The sequence below is a fragment of the Pinus tabuliformis genome, chromosome 1_2 (genome assembly GCF_031772625.1).
Source record: "Pinus tabuliformis cultivar Carrire ecotype Pingquan chromosome 1_2, CPIR1, whole genome shotgun sequence".
NCBI classification, from domain to species: domain Eukaryota; kingdom Viridiplantae; phylum Streptophyta; class Pinopsida; order Pinales; family Pinaceae; genus Pinus; species Pinus tabuliformis.
In genome coordinates, this window is record NC_142298.1 from 1,031,024,008 (window position 1) to 1,031,051,627 (window position 27,620).

Sequence of the window (27,620 nt, forward strand, 5' to 3'; positions counted from 1 at the left end):
TTTTGATAATATTTTTATTTATTTATGTTCATTATGATTGGCTATCAGATTGAACATGATATTACTCATTTCATTGATTAAAGAGCCAAAAGTAGATTTGGCCCCAGTATCGCCTTGTTTTTTTACTAGTGTATATCAATTTGATAATTTTACATATGGTACATATCTTTTTTTTTCTAAGTAAAAGTAATCTATTAATATGTACAGAAAAATATAGAGAGGACTAAGTCTCGACCAAGTTTAACGTAGAGTGTCAGCAAAATCTGGACTGCCCCAACATTGGGGAAACCAGTCCACTGAGAGCATAAAAACCAAAAATGATATCAATTCTTGAGTCCAGAACCCACAAAGAAACAGTAAGATGATGCCCTAACAAATAGTCCAGCTAGGAAACCAGATTCCATGCAAAACTAGCAAAAACAAAAAAAACCCAGATAGAAAACACTTGGGCAGCCACGTTCAACCACATCCTAACACCAAGCAGCTACGTCCGAACCCCTGACAACCTCGTTCATATCTCTGGCTACCACTTCCAGCCACCTAGAAGCCACGTCAGCCTAGATGAAGTCATCCGGGATGGGTTCCTCAATGATTGGGCATGCCCACTCATCCGCCTTGTCCCTGGAAATGTTGCCGTGTGGCTCTCCACCATCGCCGTGAGGCTCTCCCCCGTCGCCAGAAGCAACCTGCAGAGCAAACCCGTCCTGACTCGAACCACCAGAGGGGTGCGTGGCAGCAGAGCTGCCTCCTCCGCCATGCTGATTGCCACCCAAATTCTGTCCATGCAAGGTGAAGAGGCTCTCGTCCATCCCATTCTTGCCTGTATCTCTGCAATTACTATATCTAGGAGCGTTCTCTTGCTGCAAGTTGGAATTGTCATCCTGAGAGGCTGTCTGAGAGTTTTCTTCCGTGAATTGGGCTGAGTGGGGAGCGAGTTGAAGGGGCAAAGGAAAATTAGCAGAGTGGATAGCAAAGTCGCCATGAATAGCACCTGAAGAATGAGCCAGACCCCGCCCACTTCTAGTGCTAGGATATCTACCCGCCCTATGAATTGGAGGATGATGCAGTTCAGGGGAAGGAGAGGAGGTGGCGCGCTCAGGGTACTGCTCAGTCGGAGGGTGAGAACTTCCTCCCCGAGTTCCTCCCCTACGACTTCTCATACGATGTCTCACCATGCTGATATCGCTGGCTGAGCGCTCAGAGGGAGCAGTGACAGGAGGGACAATGACAGAGGGAGCTCTAGCAAAGGAGTTGCGAGGCAAATAGGGTCGTTCTGAGCTGAGGTTAAAATGTAGAGACCTGAAAGAGAATGGTGAAACCCATTACCAAAATCCACGTAACAAACAATCCAGCAGCGACGACTAGTTGTAGTGCGAAGGCTGGGCTCATAGGCCTAAGGCAGACAGTTGCAGCGGAGCAGGGGAGACGGTGAAAGAATGAACCGAGGTACCTCCATGACCAAACAGTAAATAATTTTTTGCTGATCCGGACCTGCATTGAATGTAGCCTGCAGAGTGTCTCGAAGTCACCTCAGGGTGGTATGGGGAGGGGCGCCATCAGCCAAGTGGCCTGTCCCCTCGCCGACATCCTTCAGAGTGTTCATTAAAACCTTAACGTGTCACCCGCATCCGGGTTACATATGGTACATATCATGGGTACACAGAATTATATTTAAAATATAATTACCCTTTCTAATATCAATCCTCTTTTATTTTAACATTAACTTCAATATATAAAAGTATAAGATTACACTCATCTAGTTATTGAATTAACATATCTCAGTGAGGTGTGTACCAGTCTTAACATAGCTCGATGAGGTGTGTACCAGTCTTAACGAGTCGAAAACCCCACCTACCAAGTCATGGTATTGTATTGATGCAAGGTTTATAATTTACACTTAATTAATTGAGCTTATTTTGTATTAAATCTATGTTTAAGTCGGGTCGTTACAACGGAACCCATACTTAAAAATTCCACAAGCAATTGAAATTGCTAATCATCATGTATAATTTCAAACATAAGCAATTGAAATTACTAATCATCATGTATACTTTCAAACATTAACAATTTGGCATTTCTAATTCATGTTTATCTTTTCACATTTACATAGCATAATTATAAAACTATGATACAAACCATCAAATAACAAATGCCATAATTTGAAAATAAGTTTTAATATATTGATAGTTTCACTAGTTTTTTACTTAGGAGGATAAGCTAATATGTAGCACTTGTTTAGAAGTGTTTTCTCTTAATAGTTTATTTTATATAATATATTAATTATTCCTTCATAGTATTTGATTGGGAGGTATAATCCCTCATGGATTTTTCTATTCCTATTACTTGCCTAATACTCATGAGACCAATAGATCCTCATGCTTTTCCATGAATGTTAATAATGTTAATTTTTATGGCTAGGAGTTTCTTGCATTTTGATGGCATTTAAACTAGTCTTTCTTGAAAGTCAACCTCCTCCATCTGTGAACTTGGTATGGTAATTCCCTCTGCCTTTAAATTCATTTGCTCAATCCCTCTATTTTGTTTCCAACTTATCTTCCTCTAAGGGTTTCTTCTATTGTGGTTACTTGGTGTCATTTTTAGAGTAGAATTTCAATGGCCAAAGGGAACTGCAACTACAATAGTAGAGGTCCTCACTAACAACCTCTCATTGAGACCCAACATGAAGCTAAATCCTCCAAGGCCATATTTAATTAGTGCACCTGTAGTATAGCTAAGAATCCAATTAAATGACTCAAGCATACATTCAACTAGAATTGATTTTTTGACATTCTGGAATTTTTTGCACCATGGGATTTAGACATTGGTGCCTCTAGAATCTATGATATTTTAATCCTCTAAATCTATATTAACAAATGAAAACCATAAGGGACAAACTTATGATTTAGAGTAAGGGTAAGGAATACAATGTCAAACTTCTTAAATTAGATGAGTTGACATTGCAATTCAAGGAAATAGAAAAGTCGAAGGTTTATGTTGAAGCACCATATGTACAATCTCTAGTACTCATTGTTGTGTTTGTCTAGGTCACAAACTCTAAAGAAAACTCCTCTCCACCTTAGTCTTGTTATGCATAGTCTATGTAATATTTTTTGTGCCTTTCTTACTACAGAAAATTTCTTTTGCAAATTAGATCTTCTCAATTTTGAAGTTTTTATGTTTAATTTTTGGACTAATAATTTCACTCAAAAATGTGTATTAAAAACCATTTTCTTTTTCTCTTAGTCCAGTTTCCCTAATAACCTATGAATAACACAAACTATGTACTTTTTAACCTTTTCATTAACACTAAAGAGTAAAATATATATTAGTAAAAAACAATGATTACTTAGAGGTTACATAGCAACCACAATTTCCTACTTATCTCTATTTTATGGCCTTTTATTTTCCTTTTTCATCCACCAATTCACAAAAACAATGGTTCTTGGAGATTTACATGTATAATGAAAAACCCCTCCAATTTTACTAAATTTAACCAAAATTACATAAATTATCTAGCTTAAGAGTGTTCTACATTGTATCTTGGTATTTCATCCTTTTTTTCCATAATTACAAGTGGTTTGCTCAATTCTAGCTTTCCATCTAAAGGGCTCACCAAATTTTCTAAAGACGATGAGGGCATTGAAGATGAGGAGAGTTGTCGTTCATTGAATTACATTTCTTCCAACTTCCTTTGCATTAGTCTATCGTGTTTCTCCACCTTTGTATTAGGTTATTTTTCTCCAATATTATGTCCATTATTGACCAAATGACCATTGCCAATTGATTGGTTCGCAAGTTGAGCAACATGCATGTTCCCTAGAGTTCCTAAAGCTCCTCTTCCATGGATTCCATTCGGCCTGCTCAACCTCTTTTACTTCCTTCTCCTATGTCCATCCTACCACCTTCGGCCCAAAATGAACACCAAAATACCTAAATCTAAGTAACTTGAAAATCTAGTGGCTTTACCACTTTAGCCTTGTCTCTATCTCAAATTATATATGTATAGTGTTGTTGCACCTTACCAAAATTAATTTCCCTGTTGAATTGAGTGACCTACTAGAGGATAGATCTGAATTTTCACAGGTCATACATTTCGCGCCAATTCCTTCCATGATTCTCATTTAATTATTTATATCATCATAATGCCTTTGACCTTTTATTTCCCATGAATAAATTAGTTCATTCTTGCATTGATCTGCCAAGAAGACTACCCAATTCCCTTCGTACTAGCTAAGGGTGGTGGCATACTTGGTATATTTATGGATGCAGTTAAATGAGCCCACTCACCATACCACTTTGTACTTCTAACACTTCATAATTCCACCACTTCTTCATGCAAACCTTCTTCCTCCTTTCTTCATCTAAGGCTTTATTACTTGCCATGGGTCCATTTTGGCTTAGACTTCAGTTTTGGTTGGTCCTCAAGGAACCATAACCCTCACATCTCTTATCCTTGGTTCCATATTGACTTGATTCTTGTTTCTAATGGGTCCTCATAGAACGAGTTAAAGGTTAAAGATTCCATCAATCCACAATGTTCCATAACTTCTAGTTGTTGCTTGATTTGACAATTTGTCTGCTTTTGAATTTAGATCTATGAGAACATAGAAGGCTTTGATAATCCTTTTATGAAATAAAGGAGTCTCATGGTTCCACATCGACTTGATTCTTGGTTCTAATGGGTCCTCGTTGAACCATTTAGAGGTTCTAGAGATTCCATCAATCTAGAATGTTCCATAACTTCTATTTGTTGCTTGATTTGACAGTTTGTCTACTTTTGAGTTTAGATCTATGAGAACATGGAAGGATTTAGAGAATTAAATTAGGCATTTGATAATCTTTTTATGGATTAAAGGAGTCTCAAATTTGTCGGTTTTGTGGTCAAGCTCTGTGCCTAATAAGATTATTGAAGTTTCTTATTATGATTATTTTGTTGATAGAAAAACTATAGACCAATTTTAATTGTTGAATGCTTGACCTAGACTCCACAGATACAATTTTCTCACTTGTCCTTCCTCGCAAAGATTATGTCTCCTGTACTTACCATTCCTAATTTTTTAGTTAATAATTTTTTTTAATTTTGATTAAAAATATTAATTAATTAATAAAAAAAGCTTATATATATATATAGTCAAATAACCAAATATAACAACTAGCTTAAGCGAGGCATTCTGACATGTGATCACTGAGGACTTTAATTCCCTGAGTTTCCAGGGTAAAGTCCTCCCTAGTGAGCAATGCAATCATATGTAAATATTGTATCATCCTACCAAAGAAAACTAATATATCGACTACTCTAAATGTAATGGATAATTCAACCAACAAAATGAATATGTGAAAAAGTTGCATAAGCAAATTTGTTTTGAGAGTTTTGGATTATTTAAAAATATTTAATTTTAAAAAGATTGAATTTAAATGGAATTGAGTTAGTTTATTAAAAAAATTTATTAATAGAATTTAAATTTTTTTATTTAATTTTAAAATAATGAATAATTAAATTATTTTTTTGAAAATTATTGTAAAATTATATACATTAATTTAATCTATTTATAGATGACGAAATTAATTATCCATTTAGATCAACTTTTATAAATAAAAATAAGATAAAATAATTTTATTCTTATAATTATTATTTTAAAAATAATTAATATATATAAGTTAAATGTTTATATATTTAAAAAAACATGGAACAAGGTTCTTAACTATGGAGATTCTTAATCTGTAAATAGGATTTCTCACAATACTATGGGCTAATATCATGGCTCATCAATACGACATGCCCAAAAAATTGTATCTCACTTGTTACACAGTAAGGAGTTCCCCTTTGAGAAGAACTTCCCTCCCACCCACCTGTCATCACTCTTCGCCATTGGATTATATGTTAAACGACTAGAGGATGTTCAACCATTCAATCATCCCAAGTGAAGGTAGTTGGAAGGAACAGTCTCAAGATTTAGGCATATGGTTTTTTATTAAAACTTTCCTTTCCATCTTGAACAAATAGAGAGTCGAGGTTCTTGAAGCAAAAGTTTTCTTTAAGAAATTCAAGCCTTCATAGGTGTTTTTCTCGTAGGTTTAATTTATTTTTGGTTGCCTTCATTGAACAATAAACCTACTAGAGGCACAAGAAGAGTTTTTCTCTTCTTTGATGCAAATTTTTTTATTGAAATTCAAATGTGTTGTCTTTTTGTTGCTGAAAACAACATATTTTTACTATTTTTTAAAAAGAACGCAAAATATGCAGACAATTTTATTAGATGTAGCATATTGTGATCCATCTACAACAAAACCAACATTTCGTTTTCTTTATAAAAGTTTGTTGATTCTTTTGGTGCCTCGAGAATTCAAAGAAAATTTACAATATATTTTCATGGAAAATGGCCTCAGTTCTACCATTTTTTGGACGAATGGAGATGCTCCACTCATCTTCAGTCTTTTTGAAACTCATGGCTCCAACAATTGCATTTGTCACCAGCGGAAAGCCTTTGCAATTCGATGAAATTTCTTTGGCTCTATCTTCCATAATATCATTCTCAGTTATAGTTTTATTTTCAAAAGCTCATTTTCTAAATAATTCCCAGTCTTCCTATGAGGATGAATTGTCATTTACTCCTTTGTAAAATATTTTTATAGTTATTTCTAGGAACATGACACGTGATTTGAGACTCTAGGTATTGTGCAGGTGGTCTATCATTATGGCCTATTTTATAGGTAGAACTGATAATGATATCAAAAACTACTGGAACACAAGAATAAAGAGAAAAATGGTGTGGAAAGGCAATCACCATCAAATCAATCGTCTTGCCTCAACAAAACAACAAAGTTAGGACTTGCAAAGCTATGGTCCTTTTTCTTGGCTTGTAAAAGAAGCATTGTTCTATTTTTTCAATAAATAGGTGTCTTGTCAATCATAGCCTAGTTCATTGGCAAGTTACAAATCTCAGAGTATACATACATTCATCGGGGTTTCCATATTTTTCATGGTTTGCTCCATGTCCCCACTTGAATGGTATGAGGCCATGTAAGCTCTCTGCAAGTCCCACGCAATTTTGAAGAATGGTTACCCCACAAGCATAGTCACTGCACCACACACCAGGGATTAAATTTGGGACATTTTATGAACTTCACGAAGTGAGCTTGATTTTATTGTGCTTATTTCATCTCCCACTGTAATACCCACTCCAAGGAAAGTTGGTTTTATTGCGGTTACTTGAATCTACTACTGTAATACCCCCTCCAAGAAAAAGAACAATATATAATAATCAATGACATGGTATAGGTCATTAATCAGCTTCTCTTATTCAAATTCTTGATGCAGGTTTCCCCGAGGATCTTGATGTCTTTGCAACCTAAACTCTAAGTGGGAACTTGGAATTGTGACTTGATATGGAGGTCATACTAAGAAATAAACCAAAACCAGTGAGCTTGGCTCAACACACATATTGGAATTTAGTAGGACAAAATTGTGGAGATATAGTTAGCCATTTTGTTCAAATTTGGGGCTTCCACATAACCCCTCTGGATGAGAACTTGATTCCATCAAGGGATCTTCTTCCCATTAAAGGAACTACATTTTATTTTATAAATGAGAAAATTATTGGAAGCACAATCAGTGAAGTTCCCAAAGGATAGGATCACATTTATGGGCTCCACTGTGGAGAATCAATGGATGGTTTGAAGCATGTTGGCAAAGTCATGGATCCTAGTTCACGAGTTCTTGATTTGTGGACGAGTGCACTAGGCATGTTGTTTTACACAGGGAAATTTCTTGATGTATTGTTGGCAAAGAAGATGTTGTTTATGGAAAGCATGCAGGGTTGTGCTTGGAGACTCAGGGATTCCCTGATGCAGTCAACCAAACAAACTTTCCATCCATTATAGTATCCTGAGAAGAGGTTTACAGGCATACAATGATATTTAAGTTTTTAATCCATAGTTATAATGGATAAGTTATTAGATATAGAAAGTACAAAATAATGTTTTCCCTAAAGCTAAATATTTGAAAAACTATACTGTTTTAATCGATTTTTTTTAAGGAAAAATATAGGATGTGATTCTTATGATAAGACTTGGATATCATTTATCTAGTGTTTACTCTTTCTTTATGTTCTCTTCTTTGGAGAGTATGTGAAATGGAATTGTTTCATTTATTGTGACTATGTTCAAGCCTGCCTAATGACATGGGAAGTGTTTTTTCTTATTTGAAAATACATTTGTCCTTGCTTTCATTAGCTTAGATGAAAATCATACAACAACATTATTCAAATTAGCAGATAGATCTGTTATCAAACCAGATGGTATATTAGAGGACGTGTCTGTCTCTTTGGATTCATGAGAGTATCTGGTTGATTTTACGATTTTAACTCCCAAGAATAGTTTAGGAGGTCATCCATTGATCCTTGGCAAGCCCTGGCTAGCTACAGCTCATGCATTCATAAGTTGTAGATCTGGTGATATATGATATCTCTAATGGTAGCTCTACTAAGAAATCCACATGGTATCCACTTGCAAAAGCAATAATTGAAATAGTAAGTGAAGTTTGGATAGATGATGATAATGAAGACTTTGATGATATTCAACCAATATTTACTCTTTCACAAATAGGTGAGGAAGATTAATTAATAAATTTGATGAATATTAATGGTTCTTCCTCATATTTTGAACAATATTAGAATTATCAAGAACAATGTCATATTGAATATTTATCATCTCATCAAATGACTTTGTATTCTATGGAAAAGTTCGACAAATATTTAGTAGAAATCTTTAAAGGTAAAACATTAAATATCAATAATAACTTGGAATAATTTCAAAACGGAAAGTTGATAAAGATGCTACAAAAATATTCCTATACTTATGCATGGGAACACATTGATATGAAGGGAATTGATACTAAAACTTGTATGCATCATATTTATATCCAAGAAAATTACAAACCGGTTAGACAACCTCAGAGAAGGATGAATCCTAATCCGAGAGAAAAATTTAATGAGGAATTACAAAAGTTACTTAATTTGAATTTCATTTATCCAATATCAGATAGTCAATGGGTTTCACCTTTGGTGATTGTTCCAAAGAACAGTGGAAAATGGAGAGTGTGCAATGATTATAGGGAATTGAACAAAGCTACTTTGAAAAATCATTTTCCACTGTCTTTAATGGATCAAGTACTAGATATATTAGCAAGGAAGAAATACTTGTCATTTCTTGATGGTTTCAATGGATATAACCAAATCCAATTGGCACCAGAAGATTAAGACAAAACAACTTTTCCATGTCCATGGGGTACACATTCCTATAGGGTACTTCCTTTTGGGTTATGTATTGCATCTGCAACATTTCAAAGAGCAATTTTGGGTATCTTTTTTGATCTAATTCATGATTGTGCGAAAGTTTACATGGATTATTTTATTGTCTATAGAAATACTTTTGAAGAAGCTCTTGAAAAAATATAAAAAGTTATCATTAGGTGTACAGAAGCAAATCTTTCATTAAGTCATGAGAAATGTTTTATGATGCTTAAAGAGGGAATTGTTTTAGGCCACCATATTTCAGGTGATGGAATTAAGGTGGATACATCTAAGGTAGAAATAATTTCTAAAATTTCAATTCCTACTTGTCAAAGAGATGTTAGAAGTTTTCTTGGTCTTACTGGTTATTATATAAGATTCATAGAAAACTTCATAAAATAGCCTCTCCACTTTTCAAACCTCTTACAAAAGATTTTAAGTTTGTTTGTAATTTTGACTCCTAGAGAGCATTTGAGTCGTTAAAGCAGAAATTCACTGAAGCACCAATTTTAAGGGAACCTAATTGGTCTCTTCCTTTTCATATTTCAACCGATGCTTCAAATACAACTTTAGGAGTTGTGTTGAGACAGAAAGATCTAACTCCTTGTGTTATTTATTACACAAGAAAAAAATTGGCTCTTGCAAAGTTAAATTACACCGTAATGGAAAATGAGTTTTTTGTTGTTGTAGATGTCATTAACAAGTCTCAACATTATATCACTGGTTATGAAACTTTCATTCATACATATCATTCTTGTATTATATATTTAATGAATAAACCAATTACCAATGGAAGGATTACAAGTTGGTTGTTATTGTTTTAGGGATTAAATATTGTTATTCTTGACAGACCAAGAAAAGAAAACACAGTTGTTGATTTCCTTTATAGTGTGCAAAATGATAATAATGATGTTCCTATAAAATATAATTTTGTTGACGAGCATCTTTTTGTAGTATCTATTAAAACTCATTGGTTTGCAAATATTGCTAACTATTTGGCTACAAGAAAGTTACCTCGACAATTATTAGCCAAAGAGAAGTAGAAATTTATCGAATCAAGTGCACCTTATTCTTGGATAGATGGAGAATTATACAGTACTAGACTTGACTTAATCATCTGAAGATGTGTTTGAGAAGATGAAGTACTAGAAATATAGAAAGCTTGTCATGATGAACCATGTGTAGGACACTTTGTTGACTTTATAAAGTCCTTTTGGGATATTATTGACCTTCTCTTTTTAAAGATGCCAAGGAATATGTCAAGGGATGTGATAACTACCAAATAATGGGAAAGCTAGTTCTATCAGACGAGATGCCTCTACAACCATAGGTACTTGTAGAGCCTTTTGAAAAATGGGTTCTAGATTTAGTTGTTCCAATCAATCCTCCATCTAAACAGAAAAGGTATAAATTCATTTGTACATATTATGTTACAAAATGGGTAGAAGCTCAACCACTTCATTTTGTAACTAAAAATGTTGTAGTTACATTTCCTTTTTAGGATTATTTTACCCGTTTTGGTGTCCCAAGGGAAATTGTGACACATCAAGGTACTCAATTCACATCCAAGTTGGTGTAGAAAATAATGGGGCAATACAAAATCAAACATCGGAGGTATTCTCCATATCATTCACAAGCCAATTGGAAAATGGAATCACTAATAAGGTACTTGAAGCAATTCTAACCAACACTATGCATTTTCATAGAAGAGTTTGAGCAGAAAGGCTTCTAGAGGCATTATGGGCATACCGTACCACACAGAGAAATACAACTGGACATACTGCCTATGAGCTTGTCTATGGGAAGAAAGTTTTTCTTCCAATTGAATTCGAAGTGGAGACCTTTAAAATAATAGAAAAATTGGGCCTTGATTTATCTCAGGGTAAAAAAAAGGTTAGAACAATTGAATGCGCTAGATGAGATTAAATAAGATGATATCCATAGAACCAACATAGTTCAGTAGAAAAGATCAAGATGGAATGACAAAATAATCAAAGCTAAAAGGTTCAAACGGGTGATTGGGCTCTTCTCTTTTACTCTAAATTCAAATAGTTTAAGGAAAGTTTCAAACTCACTAGCTTGGTACTTATGAAATAGATACTATCTTTTGACAATGGAGTGGTTAGAATCAAAACCATTGATGAAGAAAAAATTACCTTCCTTGGTAATGGTCATAGATTAAGGTTATATCATAAACCATTAACCCGAGAAGAATTTGTCAAATATTTACAAAATAATTCTGATTTAAAATTGGTTGGGAAAGGAGATTCTTCTCGTCATCCTCCAACCCAATTTTAATTTTTTTTAATCAAATTTAAAAAAAGAAAATATAAAATAATAAGTATAGATATGAAAACAAACAGTGTTGGCATGTCTATACCTCTTACACCTCTCTAAGGTAGCTTCTAAGACATTTTGGAGGCAGATTCTAACTAGGAAAACAAAAGATAATAATAAAATTGCTTTACACAACTAGAATTCCTATCTTAAAAAGCTTTATGAATCTCCTAATGTCATGGATAACTTTGAAACCCTGCTCACAATGAAAGATGTTTTCTCAGTAGAAGACATTGATTTTGGGGTTAAACGCTTGGCAAATGGGAAAGCTAAGGACATTGAAGGTTACCAGGCAGAAATCTTAAAAATTGAAGGTCATGTCCTCATCCCCCACATCCACAAGCTTTTCAATCAAGCGGTCAAGCAAGGGTTCCTAAACCATGGACTTAGAGCCTCATTATCCCTATTTTTAAAAGTAGGGATACAAATATCCCCTCTAATTATCGGACAATTATGATCAGCCCTCTCTTAGCCAAGTTATATGGTATTGTTTTGGAAAAGAAGTTGAGCATCTGGCTTGAAAGTGAAGGTAAGCGGGCTAAAGGCCAAGAGGTTTTTAGAAGGCAGCACTCAACAATAGGCTACCTCATCACGCTTAGGATCATTGTGGATGAATGTCGCAATGATAAATCCAATCTCTTTTGTTGTTTTGTGGACTTTAGAAAGGCTTTTAATACGGTTCCTAGAAACAACCTATGGAATAGATTAGAAGAGCTAAAGGTTCCTTTTGATTTGAGAGCTGCCTCTATAAGGTTATACGAGAATGTAATTGCCAAGTTAAAGAGAAATGAGGGGTACTCGAAAGATATTAAGTCTAATATCGGAGTTAAACAAGGTTTCCCCCTCTCACCTACCCTATTTGGCATTTACATCGACAAGCTAGAAGGTTGTTTAGAGGAAGCAGGTTATGTTGGCACAATTTTAGCTAGGATAGTCATCATCCTTCTTCTCTATGCTGATGATATTGTTCTTCTCGCAAGGTGCTCATCTGATCTTGATAAGAAAATTAGACTTCTTAAGGATTTCTACTCTACCATGGGTATGACTGTTAACACTGACAAAACAAAAGTTATGATTATCAAATCCAAGAAGGACACTTACGCTAATTTTATGTATGACAATAGTAACTTAGAGGAAGTGTCTTCTTACAAGTACCTAGGAATTGATATTCATCACAAGCTTAATTAGAACTATAGCATTGAGAAAAGGATTAATGGGGGGTGGAAAGCCTATTTTAGTTTTGAAAATAATTGTAAAATGACAAACTTCGTAATGTGGGATAGAAATAAGTTCCTCTTTGAAACTTTAGTCACTCTTGTTATCTTATATGGATGTGAGGTTTGGGGTTGCAACATCTCTAGAGAATCTTGGAGAAAGATTGAGCAAATTCAGAAGCATTTTATAATGTATAACTTCAAAATTAAAAGCAATACACCCTATCATATTCTCCTTATAGAAGTGGGTCTTTCCCCTATCGAGAGCCTAAATATGACTAGGCTTCTGTTGTACAAGCACAAACCCAATAACATAGGTGACCATAAACTTCCTAAGCTAGCTTTAAATTCTAGCCAAAACCACCTAAGGCTCAAACGAGGTTGGTATAAAGACACAAGGGTCTGGTTAAACCATTGGAAGATCAACGAGAATGTTGCACTGGAAAACATTAATAACATTCAAAATATTGTTACTTCTAAGTTCAAAGATAAAATGTGGTGTGAGAAAGATTTAGCAGCTAAAAGAAAATCAAGATATTATAAGGAGGTCATAAACCCCACCCTAGAAGATCAAAAGTTTCTCTTTGTTTTAACTATCTCAAATAAGAAAATTAATATAGCAAGATTAGAACAAACTCTCATGAGCTCCATAGTAAAACGGGTTGTTGGGTAGTTCCTAAAACACCATGGATGGAAAGGATCTGCCATCTCTGTGAGAATATGAACATCGATGATGAAAATCACTTCCTCTTAGAGTGCCCCACATACAACCACATTAGATATCAGTTTCATAATCTTCGTTGCAGTACTGACCTTCCTAGCCTTTTACAATGTCAAAATTATAGTGAGCTCGGGAGGCTTCTCTCTAAACATTTTGAGCATAGGAATAAAATCTTAAATCAAACTAAACAATTCGTTTCTTTAGGTCCGATAGACCAAAGTTTGGTCTCAGTGGATGTTAACCATCACCATCATCATCATCATCATCATAGAAAATATTAACTGAAAACCAAGAATTCTTGCCAGTTTATATTTTCACAACCCTTTTCTCTTTCCCATTTTCTTGTTATCCCTCTTTTTCTAATAAATTTTTAGGTCTAAAGTAACACTTTTGAGGCTTATTTTTCTTCAAGGAGCAGAAACAATAAGATTCCATTCCAATAACAACAACGAAATTCTTTAAAAAAAGTAACAACTACTAAATCAATGATATTTTGCACCCAACTTTAAATTTTGTAGCTGATTTCAAATTCTACAGCCAGATCAATCTACATAGAAAGAAGCTTCCAGAACTTGCAGCAGAGGAAAATATATCAAATTTGAAAGAGGTATGTGCTAAGGTATGTAACTAGGATGTTAGATTATTTTTCATCTACGAGAATTAGGTTTTTAAAATCATTTAATGATCATGATACATATAAAAATTAGGCAAATCCTAGAACTTATAGCACCCCGCTACCACTATATCTTTATAATCATACACATTACAACCATATATATCTCGAGTTTTCACATCAAAATCTCTCCAAAATCAGCTAAATTCTAATGATCCTATAAAATTGGATCTAAGGGTTGTGGCAATCATTCACACAAAAGGAGAGTTTATTTATGAATTAGACAATGCCACAAGCAACCTATTTCACCCTCACTTGACATCCTCAGACTATCTAGTCTTATGACCGTATTTCCATTTGCCTTCGCCACCCTTGTCAAAGAGAGACAATCCAAGATCAAAACTCCTTCTGCACCATGCATGTACTCATTAAAACAAAGCCCAATGGAGTGAAATTCCTTTAGGAGTATCCTTGGGTCAGGGAATAGCTGCAGCAAATGGGCTGGCTCAGTTTATTTGTGAAATTCAATGGGAAAAAAATAGAAGTTAAAAAATAATTTTCACGGGTGTTTGATGGAGTAAAGGGAGAAATTGATGACATTAAGCTCATACTTACATAGTCCATAGTGGCAGAAGCAACATAATTACCCAGGAACGGAGAAAGTTGGTTTAAAAATAGGAAAATTACGAAAAAAGAGTGGATAGTCTTCCTCCAAGACCCAGGTATCGATACTTCCATTTTCAAAAAGGGGATATGAGTGACTGCATTGAAAACAAAAGGGGGAATTTTTTGCTATGCATTCAAAAAAATTTAACTTGTGAAGGGAGATATGTCACCATTTTTTCTACCATGTTCGGATTTTGGTGCATTTCATTAATGGGAATGAATTATATTTACAATACTTCCTACTCTATAGTATGAAGAAAATTCCCTCTGTGTACAACGAGAGTCGAAACCCCTCGATAGTTCCCTTATCACCTTAGATTAATTAAAATTCTCATCGAACCACTGTAGCTGAGAGCCAAGGGAGACAATTGACAAAGATTTTTGGCTTGAAATCATTTTATAGAAGTACAAGAGGAAGAAATGGTTACGAAAACTAGGAGAAGTCGACGCAAAATAGCCTCAAAGCCTAACCCTGAACCCATTAATGAAGAAGAGGGATTGACTGTTGATGAGGCAAAGAAAATGGAAATCTCACGGGAGGTACCAGAAGGTGATACCCCTATTTGTCAATTCTTAGAAAATATTAAACAAAAAAATGAAAAAGAAGATGTTAGAATGAAGAAATCCAGCACACGTTTTAAGGAGTATGAAGAAAAAGCGTCCAAAAGACAGAGGAGTTAAAAGTGAAATTGAGAAGGAGAAAACACATTTCTAAGCGCTTAAGTATACAATCACTAGAGATAGTTGACCTCGAGGAGGAAGATCATAGCATGAGTAAATAAGCCAAAACATCACTGCTTTATCAAACTCCAAATCCAACTAGGGAGACACTCGAAATCAACCTAGTCCAACAACAAATTTATGATTATATGGAGTCATTTGAGAAAAGAGCACAACAAAAGGTAAATTCCCCTCTTCAAAATGAATATGAATATGCTTTCAATGAATAAGTTCTTTTGATTCATGATATTCCTCAAAGAGAATATAAGTTAGAAGATGTTGTAAAACAAGGTATATATGAGTTAGAAGTATTGAAAAAGTACCTGAAACAAGAGCATGAGGAAATAAAAGTATAGAATGAGATCCTAAGAACTCATAAAAATAACACTATTGCATTTGTGCCTTGGTATAAGAAGAACAAGAAGCTCAAGGCTAACAATAGGTTCCTTAGAAACAAAGTCAGAGGATTACAGCGCAAGATTTTAATGAAGAAACGAAGAGTAGCATTCAATGTTAAAAAGAAAAAAGAGGGCACTAACTTGGATGTCTTGATCCAAGCTTCAGAGATAGTATAGTGAATGAAGGATTGAGAAATTTTTGAATTTTTGATGCACGAGGACATGCAAAGCCCTTGATGTGCTGGAATGTTGAAGTCCAAAATTGTTTTTTTTTTACAACCCTTTTTACTTTCCTTTTCATCCTTTTCATGATACTTTGCTACATTTCCAAGATTGAAAGGTCACCTCAGTTATGCTCAAACATCATAAATGGTATCAATCTTTCATGGTTTATATTTTATTGTTTCTTTATGACATTTAATCAAAACATTCTTATAGCTACTGAGTTGCACTCATTCTGCAACTAACCGAAGATTTTGCATCTACATCCATGGTTAGACAGGTTTCGATGCATTGTAGAAGGAATAATGGACACAAGTAGATGGAAAATGATCGACACATGGATATCCACCTATCATAGTGATCTGGAAAGTCACCCGATTCAAAAGATATAATGGTGAAACTAGAAGACAACTCGGGTTATAACACTCCAATGATGTGCAGGATTTGAAGGCAATTCATGTAATTAGCAAGTGAGCATGAAATTATACGAGAATAATTTGGAGCTGATATATCAAATTAAAATCTTCTTACGATTTACTCTTTCTGTAGAAAATCATGAGAAAAAACTCCAATTTCGATTTCATTTCTTAGTTGTCAAGGTAGAAGCTTGCCTCTTGGATTATGAGTCCTAAGACAATTGTTTAATAGAGGATAATAAAAAGATCTGAGGCAAAGTAATATAAATTTGTACTCTTGTTAAATTTGCAATAATTTGTTTTTGAAGACTTCGGCATTTAATACAAATACTCTATTCCTTTGGGGATCAATGCATGGCTAAATAGTTTGATATTCAATTTCATGTTTGCACTCAACATGAGGCCCCCTGGAGAGCTATAGGATTAGTTTAGTTTTTGGTTATGTTAAATTTTCCTAAACAATATCTTCTCCATTTGAATTGGTATTTCATTCATTAGTTTATAACTTAACTTAATCTTCAGTGTTCTGAACAGGCTGAACGCTCATAAAAATACAAAAACATTTCCTTCTCACAAGATGGTTCATTCAATTATTTTGATTTTGATTTAATGAGTAATGGACATAACAGTTTTGAATCATAAGTGCACACATTAGTAACCCTTCTTAGTTACAATTTAGCTTGTTATTTAGCTGAAGTAGATCAATCAATTTAGATTTATTTTTCTATTGAATAGAAAAGAATTTCAATTTGTAAAAACATTTAGAACATTTCAATTTCTTGCAAGTAGAATTAGAATTTCAATTCTACCATTAGAATAGATTTTTCAATTCAATCCAAGTAGAAAAATTTTCAATTCTTGTTGCGATCGGTATATGGAGTGATATCATTAATAGTAAATATCTTAGCAACGTTGACTTTAAAGTATGGATGAGAAATGGCCATATTGGGAAAGCTACTGGGTCTGCTATCTAGCGAAGTTTCATTAAAATTCAAACTATTTTTATTAATATGCTAGCTTGGAACCTAGGCTCTGGTCACCATATAATTATGGGCCGCGACCACATCAAAGGACTGTCTGACTTCGTCCTCCTCCCAGACCACTTCATTGAAACTCTACATCGCAGTGGTATCTTCTTTTGGCACCAAGTGATTTCTACTTGGGAAAATGACAGACCAATTTGGAAAGAGGCTGCTCAGCTAAATCTCTCCGGTGCTGCTGCTGTCGATTGGAAGCTCATATGCTCTCATTTGAATCTGGCAGGTCTTTACAGAAATGATAATGTGGATTCTATTACCTAGACTAACAAATTATCAAAAAACAATATTGTAGTGGCTTGACAAATACTATCAATTATGTTTACTAAAATCTGACCACTCGGGGAATGGGTGGTTTGCGAAATTTTGGAGTCCACTTCTTCCCATTAAGATCACAATTTTTCTTTGGCTTGTGTGGAAGAATAAGAATTTGACCTAGGAAAACCTTCAAGTGAGGAATTGGTCTAGCCCTGGATACTGTGTGATATGTGGAAATGAAGCTGAGAACAATAATCACCTCTTAAGAACTTGTAATTCGGTCTCCATTTTATGGCATCAATTGGAGCATAGAATTGGCAGCCTGGGACCATACATTTGCGACATTGAACTCTGGCTGACTTGGTGGAGCAACCAATCCAGCCCGCGAAGACTCATTCCTGCCATATTCATTTGGGAAATATGGAAATGGTGCAACAAAATCATATTCAACAATCACATGGAGCTGGCATCGAATGTGCTGGAGAAAATTGCTCAAAAATTAAATGATGTTCTATAATCCTCCCCAAAACAGAAGCCTTCTCGGCCATTGCAAATTATGGAGTCGGTATATCCATCTGGTTTCTTTGATGGGGCTTCAAAAGATCACAAATGTGGTTGTGGTTTCATCATCAACATTCATTCAGAACTATCATACCATGTCTACTGGGGGGCGGGCTCTGGAACAAACACTAAGGCGGAAGTAATGGCTCTGTGGGGATTACTTTGGTTCACAAATTTTTTGGACATTCCAAACTTACATGTTTTCGGCGACTCCAAGGTTGTCATTGACTATGTTTGTTTACAGGCTCATATTCATAAATCCTCTCTACAAGGTTGGCTAAAGCAAATCAAAAACATTTGGAGTTCCCTCAAAAATCCCACAATCCAGCATATTAGCAGAAATTTAAATTCTGAGGTAGACAGATTATCAAAGAATGCTCTGGATTTGGATCTTGATGGTTTACATGTGTCCATTAAATTGCAGGAGACTTGGCTCGATGCTGGCAACTTTCCAATTCCCTGCTAATACTTGGATTTCTCTTTTCAAAAAACTTTCTCTATTTCTTGACTGCATACTATCTTCTTGGTTGATTTTTGAAGGTTTTTCCCAATAACTCAGATGACTGCTTCAACATCTTTTTTGGTTGATCTTTGATGGCAATTCCCAATATCTCGGATGACTGTTTCAACATCTTTTTTGTATTATGATTGAAGACTCTATCCATTTGATGTATGAAATCCTGTAGATAGTCTTTGAGAATATGAAGACCTGTAAGAACTTCTTAATATTTGAATATATATTCTGCTTTTTTCATCTCGAAAAAAAAGAAAGATTAAATTTAAATTATGTTCTAGTAAAATACTTTTTAATTCTTTTTGCAATAGATTCAATTTTGATTCGGTCTCATAAGCTAGAATTGATTTCACCTTGAAGTTTGATTTGATTTTAAAAGAGTAATTTTGATGGAAAGAACATGTGCGTAGAAATGTTTTGAGTTAATCTAATCCCATTTATATTTGGTTCAATTTCATATGTTAAAATAAAAAATAAAACTCCTAGTATATATTGTGTACATAGAGGTATTTTTACTTGCTCTTTTGTTTTTACAACTTTTCACTTTTACAAAGGATTGATGAATATGGTCATGATTCCTTCTTTTTCTATGTTTTTATTATCAATTTTTTTCATTTTAATTTTATTATTAAAAAAATTATGAAAAAAAAGAAAATTAATTTTTTATTAACAAAATAATGGTAAAAATATGCATTTCAAAATTAATTTTTTTAAATAAAAAATACCATTATTATTATAGATACTTTAAAAAAAAATGCAAAAAACCAAATTTAAATTTATCTCTTCAAAGAAAATTCTAAATTTTCATTTATTTTTTATTTTTTTTATTTATTAGTGGTAGTTCAATTGTTTTATATTTTAGTTTTTATAGTAACCTACAATATTTAACTAACGTGATTTTTAGTTTTTTCAAAATGTATTTTTAAATGTAATGAATTTAACCATTTTTAAAACTTTTAAAATATCCCAATTAGACAAATTACACAACTTAAATTTGTAACTTTAGCAAATCTCTAATAAAATTGACAAAATGTTTAAAAAAATAACAAAAGTCAGAATATTACATACTTTATGAAAGTTTAGAACTAGAGAAGTCATATAAAGTAAATAGTTGAGAAATATAGATGGCGTGAGAACACCTATCTCATCATACCTCTCACATTGCCAAAATTGAAAAGAAAAAAATCATAAAAATTAATTAAATTATAACTTTATTTTCAAATAATGTTTTAGAGGCTTTTTTAGGAATTGGGTAAAACAATTTTGTGTTAGATAGCTATTATTCTTCTGTTGTTTAAAATGAATTGATTACGAAAACCTTTGGAGCATTCTGAATTTACACTTCAAATTTATAAATTTTCACTAATTTTAAGTAAATTTGATTAGAAAATATATCAAAAACACTCTAAAACATATAACATAAAAACTAAACATATAAAACTTTACACTTATTTTTCTCTATCTCACTAATTTTAGGTAAATTTGATTAGAAAATATATCAAAAACACTCTAAAACATATAACATAAAAACTAAACATATAAAACTTTACACTTACTTTTCTCTATCGATATTTAAAATAACAAAGAGTAATGAATTTTTAAATTTTTAGTTGAGCAGAAAAGCTCATTCTACATATTAATATAATGTGTAAAAGTGTCAGGCCTCAAAATTGAATTTTTACTTATGTTGACGAAAATAAAAAATTTTAAAAATCTAAAAAAAATAATTATACAAATTTTTTAAATAATATTCATTCATAAAAAAAATCAAATATCTTAATTCATATTAAATCCATATTTAAAATAAATCTATACTGATTTTATTCTTAAAAAACTCCCCATGGTGATCTAGTAACACTATTATTTGCAATGATTACATCGATGCACCTGAAAGAAATGATTTGAAAAATAGAAAAGCACGTTTGCTATCGAAAATGGGCACAGCATGCCCAACACCATAAAAAGTTGTAAATTTCAGGCCCTCGTAGTCTTGAGTCCATCCAGCCACCTACATAAATTAATACAATATTCCCACACTCATGCTTCTTGAGAAATTTTATGATATATATATATATATATCATAGAAATGCATTGCAGATTCTTACCTGTTGTTCATGATACCAAGGTTGCCAAGAGCTTTTGGGAGGAAGTCCAAGTGCATTTATACAATATCTGGTTGATAAAGCTGAGACCCGGGCATCTGTATCCCCACTGCATCATTTCAAATTTACAGAAATTCATATCATATATTCAACATTTTATTTTGCAACTCCAGTCAAACTCATGTAAGTGATATGTTTATACCTGTAAACCCATATACGAAGGCCTGCTCTTATGACTTTTTGGTATATGGGCAGCACAGAGAATAAGGAATCCTTCCAGTTGTTAAAGATGGTATGGCTGCAGAATTTCAAGTGTCATTAACCATTTTCATTATCCAACTGTAACATATCAATCTCTGAGTTTAGTTATCACTTGCATGGAACCCATTTTGTAAGATGTCCACCACTTGTGACATACAGTGCTCTTTGAACATCCGGGTTGTTATAATAAACGATTGTATAGTTACCATGACAAGGATCATATGATCCTGTCATTAATTTTCTTCTCGACTGCAAAAAATATTCAAATAAAACATTTATATTAATCACAATTAATATATTAATGATATGATTAATTTAAAAGATATTTTGTTTTATTGTGAAAAATCAAACAAAATATTTATTAAGTTTAGAGATTTATTCTACCGCTTACCATAATCTGTGACTATATTTTTCCATCATCAAAATTGAAATTTTACTTATGTTGGTTAAAATTAAAATTTTAAAAAATAAAAAATAAATAAATAACTATATAAAATATTTAAATAAATTACACATGAAGAAATTGGATCCCTTTTAATTCTTGTTTTATGTGTATTTAAAATGAATCTATACTAATATTAGTCACAATTATTTATGTAATTAATCCCAAAAATATTCTAAATAGCAATATAAATCGTAGAAAGCTGAAATCAATAAATTAGAACAATGTAAACTTCGAAACAGGAACTGACATTGTTATCCGTTTCCTAAAGATAGCAAAAAAATGACCCCATTTTAAAAAGGGGTGATGCACTGCACACATTTTTTTTAGAGCATAGTTTTTGGCACTATAAAAGTTTTTATGTACATTGTGTTTTAGAATGGTAGTGATTTTCACGCTGATTTAAAAAAGTGGTAATTTTACCCTAGTCTTTTTTTAAAATGCCTTTTTTTTTTACTTAAAATTTTCTAATATATGAAATGTAAATAATTATTTTCTAAATATAATAATTTTTGAAGTGGTTTTTTTTTCATATTTCCTTTCTTTATTTTAATTTTTCTTTTTTGTAGTGAGGTTTTTATTATTTTGCATATTGAAAGAAGAAGGTCGATATTTTGAATTTTCGATATTTTACATATTTATACATCATTAATTAATTTTTCAATCCACATGAAATAATTCTCTCTAAAATACAAATTTTTTTAACAATTGACATAAAAATAATCATTTTTGACATAAATATAACTAAAAAACTACACGTTTTGATAATTTTTTGTATTTTTTTTTGCTAGAAATGACATGTTAAAAAAATAGTTTTGTATAGTTAAATAATAGTTTTTTTAATGAATTTCATATCAAAAAAATAATAATAATCATTTTTTTTAGATAATGATTATCATAAAAATTAATACGAAAATCACATAATACAAATATTAACGCATAACAACCTTAATTGAGTGTATATTCTTCTCATAAAATGTCAAATTCAAAACATTATAAGTATAACTAATTAATAGTTACAAAAAATTAGCTTTATTTCCAAGCATAACTTAAATTTAATGAACAATGTCATGTAATCCAAACTCTTCGTCCTCTAGAGTTTCATCATTGTCTTCTTGCACAATATTTTCTGCTTCATTTTGCTCATTTTCCTCTTCTAATGGATCTTTATTGTCTTCAAATCTCCCAATGTATGCCTTTCCAATCATTCTGTGTCCACACGTGATTCACTAAAGTCCCATTTCTTCAACCCAATTTCTTGCATTGCATCTGAAAGAAATTGAAGAGAATTAATTTTTTGCTGAATGAAATTGCACTGTATTGGATCTTTTTCAATTGCAATGCACTTTCTTCCTTTCTGAAGACAACATGCTAGTGTTGTACCTAATTATCAAGCACAAAAGAAATAATGAAGTAAATCAGTACAATCACATATTAATTAAGAAATAACACATTGAAATTCAATTCCATATAACAGAACTTACATGAGCCAGAAAATAAATCCAGAACCCAATCTCCTTCATTTGAACATATGTTTATAAGATAGTTAATCAATAACTGTGGTTTTTGATAAATGTTAACTATCTCTCCTTTTGCTTCTTTGTTTTCATATGTTAGTTTTCTCATGACAACATCATAAGTCAGTATTTGGCTATGACTCTTTCCATCTACCCGATTAAAAATCATAAACATATAGCTATCATCTTTTGCCCAACTATCAATATGGATGAACTCACAATCATTTATAAATAGTTGTTCTTCACGGTTAAGAAGATTTGACTTTTCCTTGTAACATGAAATAGTAAAAGTTCAATTAACTTGTACATAAATGAATTTTTTAACATTATTCAAATATACATTTTAAATGTTTTACCATGTAAGCTGCATCCTTGGATTTGTTTTCCCCTTGAAGCTTGACAATAACATTATCAATTATGTGTCTGAATGAAATGTCACAAATCTCCACAATGGTGATGACGTGACTTCTAGAAATCCTGCAACCACTTTACTAAGAGCCTAATAAGTATAAGGGTCACTAAGTATTACTTGATATTGAATAGTGTCTAGCCCATTCTAAATGAAATGAGTAAGAGTTGGATCAAGTTCAACATTCTTAATACGTTGCTTCTTTAGTTTTTCGATCTTTATTTTTTCAATAAAGGTTCTGAAACTATTTGGTGCTCCATTATCATCCTTCATTATCTTTTATAAAATAAACAAATATATGTGTAAGTTATAAATTAAAAATAGTACACAGATGAATAAAGATGAGTGTATAAATCAACATACTTTTTAAAATGCAAGATAAAAAATTTTTAATGTTGATGTAAAACTTGAATCTAGATAGTTGCATACAACATCATCCTAACCATCTTAATTCAACAATTTAACCATTTGTTCTTGAATTTTCATGTAAACTTTATCACTGCATAGATAAAGTTTAAAAAGTTAATATAATGATATGTATAACAAATACTACCAAGAACAATATGTTATATTTAAAATAAAATTATAATCTAGAAATAAATAAAAATAATTCAACAAACTTACTTTTGAAATTCTTCACACATTTCATCCAATGATAATTCCCCTGATCTCACACGAGATAATATTTCTTTTACAATTTTTTCATCCTTCACTCCTTGTAATGATCTCCAAGGTGTGATAGTCATATCCTCTGGAAGCTACTTCATTTTAGGACCTGATTTATTGTTGCTATATATCAATGGCTTAGACTTTTTGACCTTCTAGTTTTTAATGCAAATGTTCTCCCACATGCTAAAAATCTTATTAATCAACTCCCATATCTCTCTAATTCTAAATGCCAACTGAAAAATGTTATCAACGCCTCTGAATAAATCACTAAATTTTCCACTTTTTCCACCTTTTGAATTGATTTTCTCTTCAATTGGATAACCTATTTCCATACAACATTCCTTTCAGAATCTACAGTAACATTTATCATATCTCCACCACATTTTTCTTCAAATTCAGTATGAATAAATCTAACTCTTTGGATGAAAGTCATAAACATCCTATATTCATTATCTGAGTTATAATCCCATGCCACTAACTTTTCTTCTATATATGATAAACCAGCATAAATGATACATTTCATTGTTTCAAAACGTGGGTTATTGGGACATTCCTCTATCAATTGTCTTTGAGCTTCTACAGAATAGTTACCCCCAAGCACATAATAATTGTATTCAAAACATTTTGACTTATCAAATGCTTCTTTGTTGGGAACTTGAATTGGATCAACAAGAAGCACATAATTAACCACATGAGCATATGGATTGTACCTCATCAATGTCTTCAAGTTGTGAACATGCAGATGATGTGACTTTCTGATTTGATATTGACATTGTCCTTCACTTGCCTTATAGATTTGTCTGACATTAAGCTGAAATGTATGACCACCCTCAAGTAAGTTTCTCTTTGTCAAGTTCTGTCGAATGGAATTTTGTTTTGTTTTGATAATGCCATCCTCTAAATCAGCGCCTAGTATAATGATTTATCTGCTTTATTTTGAAGTCTCACTCAGTTCTTGACTGTTGGTAATGACTACTTCAAAATGTTCAACTTTACTTTTCTTCTTCATAACATTCTCATCATTAACTGTAACAGATTTATTCTTGGGCATTGTTACTTTTGGCCTTTTATGACTCTTCTCAGTTCCAATGTCATCTTCAGTAACGACAACATATTCTTCACTGCCAGTTTCAACTTCCTCGTCTTCAAAAGTAACTTGTCTACTATTGCTAGATTTATTTACTAAAGGCCTTTGTTTATGATCCATTGGATGTAGTTTTGTAGCATCATGAATTACTACATTTTGCTTGTTTTTCATATCTTCTTTTGACACTGATTAGAAACTACTGACAACTTTCATAATATCATGCTCTATGAAATGAATGCCTCCCAACCTAATTGAACAACTTTCAACAAAATTCTGTCAAACAAAATATCATATGTCAATAAAAACGAAGTTAAAAAAATATAGTGAGACAGTTACAAGAATGCAAAACACAAATATAAATAACAATACTTACGATATTTTGTTTCATTTCATTTATGATTTGTTTACACAACTTTGTAGATACCTCTCTCGTGTCATACAATGAATATGATAACTGCTATTTAATCCTTTCATGTGACTTGGGCGGTTTTATAAGATGTAAACAACTTCACTGTCCAGTACCGAACACGTTTATGACTCTTCCCATCAAGTCATAAATTTCATTATCATTAGGTATATCAACAAATAGATATATTTGTACATTTTTGCTTTCTCTTTCTTTCACATACCAGATTTTTTATGGAAGTTTCACTTTTTTTTATTTCTTCCAGTACGAAATCATCTTCTTATCATTTGAGGCACTTGAAAGATTTGTAGCCATCAGCTTAGGTGGGGTTTGGTCACCAATGTTTTTTGAAGATCCACCTTTAAGAGTCTTTGGTCCAGAAAAATTCACAAAAATCTTCTTTGATGCCATTTTCCTGAAAAAAAGAAACACATAAATCAGTAAATGACGAAAACATATTAACTTAAATTAACAACGAAAATGATAAATAATAATTAATTTTATAAATCATAACAATTTTGGCAAAAAAACAGCTCCCCCACACGCCACCCCAACGATCAGCCCGCTTGCGGGGTGGCGGGGCAACACCCCGCGGGCGGGAGAGCCGTCGAGGTGGCGCAGGGGGGGCCCCACCGGTCAGCCCACCTGCGGGATGGCGGAGCTGGCGGGGCGCCACCCCGCGGGCGGGCGGGCCGCCAGGGTGGCACAGGGGGGGCCCCGGCGGTCAGCCCGCCTGCGGGGTGGCGGAGCGACACCCCGCAGGCGGGAGGGCTGCCGAGGTGGCACAGGGGGGCACTGCGGCAGCCCCCTCGTGCCACCCCGGCGGCCCGTCCACCCGTGGGGTGGTGGGGTGATTCTCAGCTGCCACAACCTCCTCCTGCGCCACCCTGGTAGCTCGCTTGCCCACGGGGTGGTGAGGCGATTGTTGAGTTGCCCCGCCACCCTATGGGCAGGTGGGCCGCTGGGGTGGCGTGGGGGGTGGCTGCCGCGGGCGGGCGGGCTGCTGGGGTGGCACGGGGGGGGAAGGGCACTACAGAAGCCCCTTCGCGCCACCCCAGTGGCCCGCCCGCCCGCCCGCGGGGTGGTGGGGCGATTCTTAGCTGCCACAACCTCCTCCTGCGCCACCCTGACAGCCCGCCCACTTGCGGGGTGGCGGGGCAATTCTAAGAATTTCCCTGCCAACACACGGGCGGGCGGGCCATCCATCCCCATCGCCCATAACATACGGGCCCGTTTGGCTACCGTGAGCATTACCTAACCCGTTTGGCCGCCATGAGCTTTACCAGGCCCACCATGCCCACAGCGGACGTAGTGAGTAAATTTTGTCCGCAAAAATTTTAATTTAAAAAAATAAAAATAAAAATAAAAATTATTAAACTTATCTAATATTAAAATTTACAAGGAAAAAATTAATTAACCTTTCAATTGCGAGAATTTTCTGTTGAATATGTTGATAGCAATATAACTGCTCTACAAATTCGCTCCAAGTCTTTCAATGAACCTCAGAAAACCTTGATGAGATGTGAGTAATAGTGATAATGAAATTTATTATATAGGTGAAATTATGGAGATGTTTTACCATACGGTAAATGTGGGATTACTTTGTTCTAAAAAAAAATTAACATGTTAATTTTTTTATGGCAATATAGGAAACTATGATAAAGCGAATATTATGGAATTGTTTTACAATGCAGTGAATGTGGGATTAATTTGTTTTAGAAGGTATTATAAAAATTTAAAAAAAAATCAATTGTTTAATA

The 27,620-nt window shown here is 33.6% G+C and overlaps 2 pseudogenes; one reads left to right on the forward strand and one right to left on the reverse strand.

The window, feature by feature from the left end:
* The first annotated feature begins 1,173 nt into the window (after positions 1-1,173).
* LOC149209639 (uncharacterized) lies at positions 1,174-7,949 on the forward strand (annotated as a pseudogene).
* A 12,891-nt stretch (positions 7,950-20,840) lies between these two features.
* The window catches only part of LOC149209640 (serine carboxypeptidase-like 31), a 76,012-nt pseudogene continuing 69,232 nt past the window's right edge, over positions 20,841-27,620 (reverse strand).